This window comes from Heterodontus francisci, chromosome 22 (genome assembly GCF_036365525.1).
Source record: "Heterodontus francisci isolate sHetFra1 chromosome 22, sHetFra1.hap1, whole genome shotgun sequence".
In the NCBI taxonomy this organism is placed as follows: domain Eukaryota; kingdom Metazoa; phylum Chordata; class Chondrichthyes; order Heterodontiformes; family Heterodontidae; genus Heterodontus; species Heterodontus francisci.
The window spans coordinates 74,291,242-74,305,611 of record NC_090392.1 but is presented as its reverse complement, the minus strand read 5'-3'; the positions used below and the strand labels follow the sequence as shown (position 1 = coordinate 74,305,611).

At 40.8% G+C, this 14,370-nt stretch overlaps 1 protein-coding gene across 5 annotated transcripts in view; it reads left to right on the top strand.

Moving 5' to 3' along the window:
• The window catches only part of LOC137381443 (centrosomal protein of 164 kDa-like), a 173,706-nt gene that overhangs the window by 2,003 nt on the left and 157,333 nt on the right, over nucleotides 1-14,370 (top strand). For 3 of the 5 annotated variants that reach the window (XM_068054040.1, XM_068054037.1, XM_068054033.1), the window contains exon 2: nucleotides 3,044-3,142. The exons of 1 other annotated variant lie outside the window; for it this stretch is intronic. The gene's annotated coding sequence lies outside the window, so the exon portion shown is untranslated. Of the gene's footprint in view, nucleotides 1-3,043; nucleotides 3,143-8,333; nucleotides 8,520-14,370 lie in introns of all 5 variants that reach the window. One more of the 5 variants, XM_068054035.1, reaches the window with a different exon arrangement.

Below are 14,370 nucleotides of genomic sequence, written 5' to 3'. Positions count from 1 at the left end.
GGTATTTGTTTTCACCTTGCATAGGCTCTGTGTGACTTATGAACAATGAATCAAAGGGGGCCATTCAGACTGTTCTGTCTCCTTGCTCCTTACTACAGCAATCCAAAACTAAATCCACTGTCTTTCCATATTGACCTCTGCATCAAATATTTATCCAATCTTAACTTCGATGAGATTGTGAGTGAGTTATAGTACTACTTTAAAGTGCAAATAAAAAGCAGACTAAATGCACTGCATTCACCTTTTTAAATGTCTTACTGTTCATACAATGCTGCAGGAGTTCCTCAGGGTAGTGACGTAGGTCCAATCATCTTTAGCTACTTCATCACTGACCAGAAGTTTAACTGGACCAGCCATATAAATAATGTGGCTATTAGAGCAGGGCAGAGCCTGGGTATTCTGAGACGAGTAACTCATCTCCTGTCTCCCCAAAGCCTGTCTACCACCAACAAGGCGCAAGTCAGGAATGTGATGGAATACTGTCCACTTGCCTGGATGAGTGCTGCTCCAACAATACTAGAGAAGCTCAACACCATCCAAGACAAAGCAGCCCGCTTGATCAGCACCCCATCCACAAACATTCACTCCCTCCACCAACGACGCACAGTGGTAGCAGTGTGTACCATCGACAAGAAGTGCTGCAGCAACTCGTCGTGCATCCTTCAACAGCATCTTTCAAAGCTGCAACTTCTATCAAGGACAAGGGCAGCAGATGCATGGGAAGACCACCAGCTCCAAGTTCATCTCCAATCCACACACCATCCTGACTTGGAACTATATCGCCGTTCCTTCATTGGCACTGGATCAGAAACTTAACCTTCCCTCCCCACCCCCGAACAGCACTGTAAATGTACCTTCACCATGTGGACTGCAGCGGCTCAAGAAGTCGGCTCACCACCACCTACTCGAGGACAGTTAGGGTTGGGCAATGAAAGCTGGTCTTGTTAGCGATGCTCACATCCCAAGGATGAATAAAAAGAAAAGTTCCTTTTATTTTTGTGGTATGCTTATTTCTGATGAAAGGTTAATCCTGTTTCCCTCTCCATAGATGCTGTCTGACCTGCTGAGTGTTCCTAGCATTTTCTGTTTTTATTTCAGATTTCCAGCATTTGCAGTATTTTGTTTTTATATGCCTATTTCGTTATTGCATTATTTGTGTGAATGTCTAATTTTTATTTAAATCTGATTGATAAATAAGCTGTGTAAATATTTATGCACTATAATTTCCATCCAGAGAATTACTCGTTAAAAATTGTGGGGGGTGGGGGGGGGGGGGCGGTGTTTTCAGGAACCTCACTCCCCGAACCCAAAGAAATGACCATCAATATCCCGATTATCCAACTTCTGGCCAGCAAGTTAAATAGTATGCCATTTGTATTTTAGTACCGAGAATAATAGGCTAATCTGGTCTTACTGCACCAGTTCTCTGCATTTGTACTAACGCATTCATGGAGGTTATGCTGTGTTCTATGAACCCTCGAGACTGAGAGGGAAAAAGTGGTTTATTTAAAGGTTTACACACTAGGAGGCTAGGAAAGTACAGTTTAATTGGCAGCTGTACCCTCAGCTGCCTCGGCCCTAAGCTGTGGAATTCCCTCCCTAAACCCCTCTGCCTCTACATCTCTCTCCTTAAAACCTACCTCTTGGACCAAACTTTTGCTCACTTGTCTTAATGTGTCCTTATGTGCCTTGGTGTCAAATTCTGCTTGATTGCTCCTGTGAATTGCCTTGTTAAAGATGCTATATGATTGGAAATTATTGTTTTTGTTCATCAGGCATAGTAGAGAGTACACATCTAATATAACTGTATAGTCACATGGTTTTATTTACGCGTAATGGTGGGTGTATCTACTTAAACTGAAAGAGAAATTGGAATAGAAATATGGATCTTTGTCCTTCCAAACTTGAACTTTGCTTGGTCGCAGGATTTTAATAATCACATTTTTTTAAAAAAAATTTACATTGTCTGGTTTCTAGTTGTGTATATGTGCCTGGGAGATGGTAGTGTAGTGGTAATGTCACTGAACTAGTAATCCAGAGGCCTGGGATAATGCCCTGGGGATATGGGTTCAAATCCCACCACAGCAGCTGCTAGAATTTAAATGTAATTAATAAAAAATCTGAATTGAAAGCTCCGGAACAGTGTCATGAAACTATCATCGATTGTTGTAAAAACCCATCTGGTTCACTCATGTCCTTTTTAAGGAAGGAAATCTGCTGTCCTTACCCGGTCTGGCCTACATGTGACTCCAGACCCACAGCAATGTGGTTGACTCTTAACTGCCCTCTAAATGGCCCAACAAGCCACTGAGTTGTCAAGGACAACAAATGCTGGCCTTGCCAGTGACACCCGCATCCCATGAAAGAAAAAAAAAATATGTTTTTAGAGGTCACAGGCTTGCTCCTTCCTATGTGCTGGGAGCTTCTGCATGTTTTATACAAATCTGCAGGCTTCCTACTGACATGAAAGTGCACATGTGGATATTGGATGAGATCAGATTTCAATTTATCTGTGAATCATTCAGTGGCCAAATCTCCTGGTGCCACTTACTATCTGTAAGTGAATAATAGCCACTTGGGCAAACAACTAGAGGGCAGTTAGCAGTGATGGAATTGTACCTCAGCAAGAGACCCCACCTTCTCGAGGACAATTAGGGATGGCAACAAATGCTGGCCTTGCCAGCTCACATCCTGTAAATGAATTAGAAAAATAGCATTATGAGAGAAAATTGGATTAAAAGAAAAGTACATTTAAAAATAAAAGCAAAATACTGCAGATGCTGGAAATCTAAAATTTAAAAAAATTGCTGAAAATACTCAGCAGGTCTGGCAGCATCTGTGGAGAGAGAAGCAGAGTGAACGTTTCAAGTCAGAACATTTAAAAATAATCCTAACTATGTAAATTAGAAAACCGCATTATATAATTCTCCCTTCTAGTGCACTCATTGGCCATTAGTGATTAAGTGTTTGTGTCACTTTCGAGGAATCTCATTGGTTGCAGTATGCAAACAATTGACCCAATTGTTCTATATTTGATTGACAGGGTTCTGGACCAATGCTGGTAAAGGTGGGAGCAAGGATTTGGTCGATTTCAGTTCACAGCAATGGCTTCATGATCCCTGGTAACCACATGATTTCCATGGTAACCACTGCTGATTGGTCTTCAGCATTATTATTCCTCTGTAGGATTTTGTGATTGTAAGAGATCTGTCATTGGTCCCTGGTAACCACATGACTAGCATGGAATGAAATCACAAAGACAATTTGACATCACAGAGTAATTTCAGATGATTTTCTGAGGCTATAAAGAATTCCTTTGAAAAATGTGTTACCAGGGCCGTAAATAGAATGTAAATGGAAAAGGTGTGTTCAAATTCTCTATTTATTATACAATTAATAGAAAGATGCAGCAATAACAGGTGGACAATGCAGGAAATGTATATAAAACACTACTGTGTATTCAGTCGCATTGTTCAAGAGGTTGTTCAGGTTCTAGACTGTGGCTTTGAATCTTTACCACGGTCCCTCAAGTAGCTGTTTGTTAATTGTTGTAATTATTGAAGCAATTTGTCAACAACAACAATTTACATTTCTGTAGCACATTTAATGTAGGAAAATATGCCAAGGAACTTCATAGGAGTGTAATTGGACAAAATTTGACACAAAGCCACATAGAGATATTAGGACAGGTTACCAAAAGTTTGATCAAAGATAGGTTTGAAGGAGCATCTTAAGGAGGGGGGAGCGGTAGAAATGTGGCGAGGATTAGGGAGGGAATTCCAGAGCTTGGGGACCTAAGCAACTGAAAGAATGGCTGTCAACAGTGGAGTGATGGAATTTGGGATTTACCAAGAGGCCAGAATTGGAGGAGCACGTACATCTTGTAGGACTGTTCAGCTGGAGGAGGCTGCAGAGATAGGGAGGAATGGGATCATGGAGTATTTGAACACAAGGTTAACAATTTTAATTTCGAGGTGTTGTCATATTGGGAGTCAATGTAGGTCAGCGAGCACAGGGGTGATGGGTGAATGGGACTTGGTGTGAGTTAGGATACGGGTAGTAGAGTTTTGAATGAACTCAAGGTTATGGAGGGTAAAGATAAAAATGTTATAGACACATCACTGATCCTGAAAGACACAAATCTCAGCATTATAATGTTTACCTACAATTTTACAAATCTTGTTTAAGATGCAACTAACTTTATTAGTTCTTCCCTAATACATCTTATTGTAAAATGTTTTTTTGCTATTCTCCTAGAGTGGATTTGTAATGTTTTGAATGTGTCTTTTCTCCTTCCCCTATGCCTCCTATTTCTTGGTCATTTACATGATTATCAAAGATATTTTTCTCCATTTCATTGCCCACAGTAGATTTTGGAGTTTTCTCTGAAGCTGTTGTTGCACTGCACCAGAGACTTTTCCACATCAGCTAATCTCCAAATGACTAACATCTAGGATTCCAGCCACCTTGACCCAGCTTAGCAGTTAACACTCCTTGGATATGCTCCAACAGCCCTAGTCCCCTCAGTGACACCTAAAATCTCATTCTAAATAAAACTGTAATATCTATAATTTTAACTGATTTAAACTGATTATTTAAAAAAACTCATTCTTTCAGCATTTTATAATCAGTTTTTTTTCACCAGCATTAGTTGGTTTTCATATGACAGAAGTTGCCATGTAGTCTGGGAATAGTGCTTCCGTGGAAGCAGTGAAAACTACAATTCCTGCGATATATCACTCTTGCACATACCTACGCAGAATTTCATATCAGGAGCTAGACCTTCTGTGATATTTGCAACTCTGAGACAGAAGTAGAACATAAATACAGGAAAGAAAGAGAGACAGGCCCATGTGAGGCTAACTTTAAATGGCTAATTTTATAGGTGCATTTTAAGAAATAAGTAATTCAAATGTATTGACTCCTGGAGCAAGGAAGGAAAATGTGTTGAAAGCATTTTGGGGGAAAGAAACTGAGTGATTTAATTACTTCATTTTGTGGCAGTTACCAGTTCTAGATTGCTGGGTCCGAGGGGAAAAATGAATGATTTAATTGGTGCTTGTTTATTGTTGATGCATAGCTTTTTCCTCCTGCTAAGTGAATCAAAGTGGCTTTTGGTTTGTTCTCATATAGTCAAGGGAATTTTTCAGCCAGTCAGTATCACGAGTGTAACTGAAGTTGGTTGTTTCACGCAATCATTAGAATCAGACAGCACCGAAGGAGGTCATTGGGCGAGAATGAATTCTGATAGTGTCCCGCCAATTTTTCACTTTTCGATGTTGGCTGACCTGCTGTATGTACACTCGTATTTTCCGTGCTTTCTTTCAGATTTCTGGCATTTTTTTTTACATATAGTCTGAACTCTTGCGGCCTAAGATTTGTTCAAACTACTTTTGCCATGTTACTTTGATATAACAATGTCGCACCACAGAAATATATTTCAGTGCTATCTCTTCACATTGTCTAATGTGCAGAAATAAGCTCTGCCACAACCCCAATCTCCTGTATCAATGTGACATTTCTCTCTTCTGCATCAACCATCTTTATTGTCTCTAAGACTGCAGTTTTATACGGTGGACCCGAGTTTCCTCATTGTATGGTGAGATTTCCAAACTTGTTCATTGTGGATTTTGACAGAGAAGAAACATTGATTTGTCAAAACAAATTTGTATCCCAGACAACAGCGGGTATTATAGTGGATACAGTGGCCTGTTCATCCAATTGAACTATAAATTACTTTTTGAATATTACCGGTGTTAGACAACAAACCAGAGCCAGAGGTGCAATAACTGGAGATTTTTTTTATGCATGAGCAACGATCTGGAATGCAGTGACTGAAAGGGGGATGGAAGCAAATTCAGTAGTAATTTTCAAAAGGGATTGGATATTTACTTGAAAAGGAGAAAATTACAGGGCTATGGAGAAAGAGTTGGAGTGTGGGACTAATTGAATAGCTCTTTCAAAGAGCCGGCAGAGGTACATTGGGCCGAATGGCCTCCTTCTGTATTGTATGAATCTGTGAGACTTGAAGCAATTTTTCAATAAAAAGCTCTTCCCATCAACAGACCGTATTGTAGCCTAGGCTTTTATTACCTTGGGACAATCCTCCCTGTCATATTCCACCAACATCATAAAGGGTGCTGTCTGCTGTCACTAATAGGGAGTTTCAGAGACTAGCAATAAGTCTGAAACGTTAAACAAAATTGAGGGGTTCAGATGACATCATAAACAGCGAGAGTGAACTTAACTTTTTCTGTTCAGTCTTCTGGTTTGAACTAGCTGTGACCTCCAAATGAGCAAGTTTCCCTTTATTAGACCTTTTCCCAAAGCTAACTGGACTGACCTACCCACGAATGCCATGTTTTATTTTGTCCTCTCTGTCCCCAAGAATTCAGAGTTTTTTAAAATCATAGAGTGATACATGACAGAAGGAGGCCATTTGGCCCATTGTGCCTGTGCTGGCACTTTAGTATTATATTAGTCCTACTGCCCCAGTCTTTCCCCATAGCCATGTAAATATTTTTCCTTCTACCAATTCCCTTGTGAAAGTGACTATTGAAACTGCTTCTTTTAGGCAGTGCGTTCTGGATCACAGCAACTGACTGCTTAATAGTTGCTTTCCTCATGTTTTCCACTTTTGCCAATCACCTTAAATCTGTAACATCTAGTTACCAACCCTTCTGCCACTGGAAAGTTTCTGCATATTTATTCTATCAAAACTGTTCATGAGTTTGAACACCTCTATCAAATCTTCTCTTAACCTTCTCTGCTCTAAGGAGAATAACTCCAGCTTCTCTAATCTCTCCACATAACTGAAGTCCCAAATCCCTGGTATTATTCTAGTAAATATCTTCTGCACCATCTAAGGCCTTAATATACTTCCTAAAGTGTGACGTCCAGAATTGAATACAATACTTTTTAAAGGTTTAGCATAACTTCCACTTTTTTGTACTCTGTATTTCAAATAATAAAGCCTAGGATCCCATATACTTTTTTAACAGCTTACTCAACTTGTCCTGCTACCTTCAAAACTTTGTATACATATATCCCCAAGTTTCTGTTCCTGCACATGCTTTAAAATTGTACTGTTAGTTTATATTGCCTCTTCATTCTCCCTACCAAAATGTATGACTTCACCCTTCTCTGCATTAAATTTCATCTGCCATGTGTGCCATTTCATCAGTCTGCTTATGTCTTCCTGAAAGCTGCTTTTATCCTACGAATTGTTTACTACATTTCTACATTTCATACATTCTGTAAACTTTAACATTATGCCCGTGTGTACACTCCCATGTGCAGGAGTTGGTCGGTAGGGCTGCAAATTAAACTGCAGCCACTCTCCCAAGAGCAGACGCCTGCAAGACAACACCCACTTATCTTGCAGGCAAAGGCTAGGGTTCAACATGTAATGTAGGAACATGTACTGGAATCATCTAATAGTGCTAACAGTTTATCTATATACGTTGATCTGATGAAGGTAATTGTTTTGATGTTGGACCTATTCTTTGAGAGCCCAGTGGGCATCTGCCCCCACCCCCCCACCCACCCACCCTGGCTCTGGCAACACTGCTTTAGATGCATGCACTAATTTTAGTAGAAAATACTTTGCATACACACACAGTTCAAGTAAATGTATGTTACATATGTATATTTACTTAACAAACCTCTATCAACATTCAGTAGCCAAGGAAGTAAATCTCTGATAATCAAAAAACACTTGCAAACTCTGCTTTTCCTCTTAACATCTTAGCCACAAACTGTCAAAAAGAGTAAAGTTCACTTGTATACACCATGCAAATGAGCATTAAGATCGTATGCCCAATGACACGAGTATTATCAGTTTTTATTTTGTGACGGAAATCCCACATGCCAAATGGAAAATATTAATTTTGTCGTATGGAACTTTGCCTGAAACTTTTTACTGGACATTATTACAAATAACTTTTTAAAAATGGAACAGAGCAGCTAAAGATGGCCACGCACAATTTGCATATGAGAAGCCAAAGGCCACCTGGGAGACAGAGATGATTACCCAGTCTAGCCAGGACAATGGGGGTGCTGTCTGATTCAGTTGCCAAGACTGGTTTTGTCAATATTGATTGTCAAAAGCCATCAGCACCCATTGACTTTAAAAGAGCCAAATCCCCCTGACCAAGTATGTCTGAACAGCCTTGAATTTCAAAGATCATTCCAGAAACTTCTGTTTCAATCAAAGTTGTGGTCACATGACATGACTACCTGTGTAACTCTGAGAGTTTGCTAATTGTTCCTGAGAAAGCAGACAGTAACTGAACTCCAAAGAAGGAACTCTCTCTCTCTCTCTGCCTCTCCAGCAAAGTCCCAGGGGAGCCTCAGCTGCAGCTAAACCTCAAATCTACAGATCCTCGGTCAGCAAAAGAGGATGGATAAAGCGTCTCTTCAGCCTTCACGAACCAGAGAAGCAAGCCCGAATTGTACGCGTGGCCTAGCGAGGACTTCAAGACTTCAGTTTCAACAAGGGACACTGGGACTACACTTCTGTATTTAAATTCCATTTTTATTAAGTACTCCAACCTCCCAACTGTTTTTTTACCCTCTCTATCTATTTGTGTGTGTGTGTGCGTGCCTCTCGTATGAATGTGAACGTGGATGTGTCGCGTATTTTAGTAATTTTAATTGGTTTAGAGTGATAAGGTTAATAAACTTGCATCTTTCTTGTTTAAACTCAAGAAAACCTGTCTGGTTGGTTCATTTGTAATTATAATTAGAGGAGCAGGAGCAATTGCTCACTGAGGTGGTAAATTAAATCACTGTTAAAAAGATAAACCCTGTTGCGGTCAAACCAGAGAAGGGGCAAAAGGGAAGCCTGAGACCCCTTCCTTACCTGGTCGTAAAAATTTCCTAACCAGAAATATAATTAACCACATCTGAATTGGCAATTGCTCCTGTTTTTGGCCTTTACTAGGTTAAACCAAGAATCCTTCCCAGTTAGAGCAAACAGGAGTCCTGAAATATGACCAGGATCCTCGGGAAATTGGTTCTTCAAACTTCAACCCAGTTCTTGTTCTTCAGTCAAAATTCAAAAGCGGTTGTTGATTCAGCACAAACATGGCAGTCTCATTTGTAGGCTGCAGGATTTTTGACATGGAAAATGGAAATATCACGCTGGTATAGAACGAGGTGTGGTTTTGAGATTGGGATAGAGCAGAATAATTTTCAGATGCAGCCAAGCTAGGGGAGGCAGTTAAATCTAAGAGAGGCAGGCAAAGATCTACAGAATGAGTTAATGGCCCAGCCAATGGCAGATGACATTCAATGCAGCATGTGACATATTATACTTTGGAAGTAACAATAAGTGATGTATTTACTGTTTGGCGTTGTTACTTAAGGGAGAAATTGAAAGCGATTATGGGGTAATAGTAGACTCTCAACTTGGCATTCACCATTACTGTCCAGTCACTGGGGCAGAATTCATTCAAGCAAATGAAAAGAAAGAAAGACTTGCATTTATATAGCACTTTTCACAACCACTGAACAATTCAAAGTGCTTTACAGCCAATGAAGTACTTTTAAGTGTAGTCACAGCTGTAATGTAGGAAACGTGGCAGCCAATTTGTGCACAGCAAACTCCCACAAAAAGCAATGTGATAATGACCAGATAATCTGTTTTTGTGATGTTGATTGAGGGATAAATATTGGCCAGGACACTGGGGAGAACTCCCCTGTTCTTCGAAATAGCCCCATGGGATCTTTTACATCCACCCGAACAGGCAGATGGGGCCTCAGTTTAACACCTCATCCAAAGGACGGCACCTCCGACAATGCAGCACTCCCTCAGATCTGCACTGGAGTGTCAGCCTTGATTTTTGTGCTCAAGCCCATCCAAATGGGACTTGGATGGCGAACTATACCATTGAAACGATGTATTATAAGTTGTGCTCTGGTTAAAATGCACTTTGTGTACCGTGTCCTGTCTTGGTCACCAAGAAACAAGGGTTGACATTCAAGCCTTGGTGGTGATGCAGTAAAGAACCATGAAGCTGGTGCCTAATGTCAGAAGACCAAGTTAAGTAAAACTGGAAATGTTTGGACTATTCATCTTTCAAACACTGATGAGTAAGAGGGGATCTTGACGATATATTTAAAACAGTAAACCTAAGGATAAAGTGATCTAGATTCAAGCTAGCAGAAAGTATATTTAGGACTGATCACAGAAGGTTCTTCCCAGCAAGAAGATCAAGACACGCAGTAGGATTCTGGATACAGCAGTTGTGGCAAAATCCCTGAAATCATTTGTTTCACATGTTGCAATGTAAAGTTCCTTCTGGATGAACTGAATGACCTTTCTCATTCATTTCTCTTCTGTAAGATGTTAAATCGAGGCCCTGTCTGCCCTCTCAGACGGACATAAAAGATCGCACAACAATTTCGAAGAAGAGCAGTGGAGTTCTTCTGGGTTCCACAACCAACATCACTAAAATAGATTACCTGGCCATTATCACATTGCTGTATGTGGGATTTTGCTATGTGCAAATTGGCTGCTGCATTTCGTACATTACAACAGTAAGTGCACTTCAAATGTAGTTTATTTGTTACAAAGTGCTTTGGGGCGTGCTGAAGTCATGAAAAGTGCTATAAAAATGCAAGTCTTTCTTTACACAAGGAGCGTCAGTATTCACCTAATACATGGGATGTCTAACCTGGCAATGCTTGATGTTAACACCATGCCCACAATCTAATCAACAAGAAGAGTTGTCATCACTGTGATTAATGTTTAGCCTTATTGCTTTCTCCATCCTGTCCTTGTTTCTGTAAGTGTAGATATGTACGTGTGTGTATCCCTGTTACAATTACAGACGGCTGTCTGCACTGAAGTACACAAAGCATTCTTTAGAATTTACGAATACGGGAGTTTTAATGTTGATCTTTGCTTGCAGGAATCCGCACCACAGTTTTCACACAGCCAGCATCCACATCAGAATAAATCTACCAATTTCAGATCAGTAGCCAAGAAGATCCATTTTTCACAAGGTCTTTCTGACTGCAGCTAACCTTCCTGGAAATGGGACGCAATAAATGTAGTTTTACAGTGGCAACGAAGTGCTCTAGTGAAGATGTGACAGTGTAACTTGTATCTCGTTGTGATCTTGTGCCACCGTATCATAATATTACTCTGCTGCATATGAGTACTGGACAAAATGCCAGCCAGTTTTAATGCAGAACCCCTCATGACAATTGCTTACACAGATTAAATGCTGGAGAGCCGCACTGTTAGCTCCGCAAACCCAACTGCAATACATCTGCAGAATATGACAACTGAAGCAAAATTGTAGTTAACGTTTATTCAGCATTAACAGTGCACCTGCTAGGTATGTGAGATTTAATGCAGATACAGATAGGGTTGTAAGACATTCCAATTTTCGATTGGGGTGCTGAGAAAATTCTAAAACATAAACCCGACACCAAAATTTGATTTTTTTTTTAAATGAAAGGAGTTTTTTTACCCAATAACTTGTTATTGTGGAGGCATTCAGTTATTAAGGTTACCAAATGTTAAATGAGTTTCACCATCACCAAAGAACTCAAGACATGATCCAGGGTGACTGGTTTCTTGCAAGATTGCCCTGTGGAGTCAGTGAAGATATTTTGAGTTTTTGTTGGCAGTCCGTTTTTTTTTTGCCTCCCCTGCTCCTCCTCCATTAGGACTGATTTGGAAGGGTGGTCAGTGAGGCTGCACTTGAGCAGTGATGGCGTGTTTTTCCCTCTTTTTTTTTTCCATCTGTACATATGGTTCCACCCACATTTAACCTAGCCAAAACGGGCAATATTACTGACCAGACTGGGCAAGTAATTAATTATATGTTTGCCATACTTGGAGTGGTTAACTGTAAATCAAGCAGCATCTGTGGAGAAAGAAGCAAGAGTTAACATTTCAGGTCTGTGACCTTTCATCAGATGAAAGATATGATCAGGTTCCAATGAAGGGTTACAGACCAAAAACGTTAACTCTGCTTCTCTATCCACAGATGCTGCCAGACCTGCTGAGTATTTCAACATTTTCTGTTTTTATTTCAGATTTCTCACATCTGCAGTATTTTGCTTTTCGACCTGTAGATCAGATTGGACTGGTGTCTTTGTCCTGCCTGAACCAGTAAAACGACTGGTCCAAGTTGGCTTTCCATCCAGAAACCAAGTTGTGATTTGGCACCCCCATGTGGTTATAAAAATGTGCTGCGCCTTCAGGAAGATTTGCTGAACGGAGATTTATATATTTATATGATGTCTTTTGTAATGTCCCAAAGCACTATACAGCCAATTAAGTTCCTTTGAAGTGTAGTTACTGTTATAAGGTAGAAAACTTGGCAGCCAATTTGCACACAGCAGTGTCTGACAAATAGCAATGGGACACGACCAGATAAATTGTTTTTAAGAATGTTGGTTGAAGGATAAATATTGGCCAGTGCTCCCCTGAAATAGTGCCATGGGAGCTTTTACATCCACCTGAGGGAAGACGGGCCCTTGGCTTAACATCTCTTCTGAAAGACAGCACCTCCGACAGTGCAGCACCCCCTTAGTACTGTACTGGAGTTTCAGCCTACATTTTGTGTTGTGGTCTCTGGAGTGGGACTTGATCAAAAACAAAGTATGTTTAGAACCTGTTCTGACAAAGGGTCCCTAACAGCTTGTTTGTTCTCTCTGTAGATGCTGTCTGCCCCACTAAGTATTTCCAATATAAGAGGTTTTTGTTGAAAATTTCTCAATATTTTGCTTTCAGTTCATATATTCCGAGTTGGTCTGCCTTCTGCTTAGAGGACCTTGCTGGATGTCATGTACTTGGAAATATTTTCTGCCAAATATTTTTCAGTGGCTTTCTGTAAATGATCCTGTGTACAGTATTTGCACAAGGAATTGCAGATATCTAGATATTGAAAAATGCCATGGTGCTGGCAAAAAACATCTATGTCAAATGAAGTCATTTTCGTACCGTATCTCTTCAAAACTCAGGTGCAGAGTTCATCCAAGCATTTTCAATTGAAGTTGGCCTGGAATTGTAATTTTGTATTTCCGTTGCCATATTGGATGAGTTTCCTATTATGCCTGGTGTTTAACCTAAAATGATCAATCTTGGCTAAATTTAAAACTATTAACTAAAAACTGATAGCTTCATTTTATCTATGGTAATTCTATGTTTCGTGTTCATGATGGTGTAGGAGAGTATGTGGTCTTGTAAATGATTGGAAAAATATACCCTTCAGACAGTTAGTGATTCTTGCTTTTCTTGTCAATTTTTGTTAGTTGATAGCGATTTCAGTGTACCTGCTCTGGAATACGATTTAGGGCACATGATGCCAACACCATGGAGTGATGCACAGTAAAGCTCCCCTCTACCTTGCCCCAGTCTCATAACAGAATCCCCTGCTGTGCAACTGTTGCATTTTCACTTATAACACCATTTATTCCTGAGAATTTCTGAGAGCAGAATTTTCTTCGACATCGGGGTAAGAACGGAGGCAGGCAGGCACATAATTTCGCCGGCACCATTCCCCTCCAGGCCATTTTCCCAGAGGCCAGATCAGGTAGAAGGGCAACCCGCCCACAACTGGTGGGTAGCCAATTAAGGCAAGTTGAAAGCCAATTATCAGAGGCCCACTGGAATTTTCCAGTCAGCCAGTGGGACCCCTGTGGAGTCAGGGACAGGCCAGCTGCTTAGAGGTGGCCTCCTGGCAGCAGACCTGGGGTAGGGGTGGGGGATGGTTGGTACCAGCACTCCAGGCCAGGCTTTGAGGTCCTCCCCACCTACCTGTCCACAGCAGCAGCCACAGGCTGCTCCATAATGGTGGCCTGGCCATTTTTTTTTAAAAAGTTGTTCAAAATGAAGGTGCCCTCTCCCTTTACTTGCAATGGCAAGCTGCAGCTCTTTCTATGCTGGAGGGCCTGCTATTGCCCCATTAGCTTCGAGAACCCTCCACCATCCTTAACTAAACAGTGAGCATGCCCTCTGGCCATTACTTGGCCAGTTCAGGGAAAATCACTGCTGGGTGATTGCTCCCGACAGTGCAGAGTGGGGCCTCCCATTTGACCCTGATGCCGGGGACCTGATTGAAACAGCAAAATCTCTTTGCAACATGCACCCAAGGATCTGGGTTGAGACTGCCTGATGTGTGGAACCTTTACCAGTGACAGAGAGAAGAGATGCTCATTCAGTTTGTTCAGGCTGGGTTTTACTCCAAGCTACAGAAGGAAAAGAATTTCATTCAACTCCCCGCACCCCGCGTCACCTAATGCTGATTTTTGCCTTTTTCTTTAACTAAATGCAGTGTTGTCTTTGCTTCAATTTTTATTAGCCCCAGCCTTTCAGGTTTGTTGTTGGTAATGTGGTTGCTAAGGGAA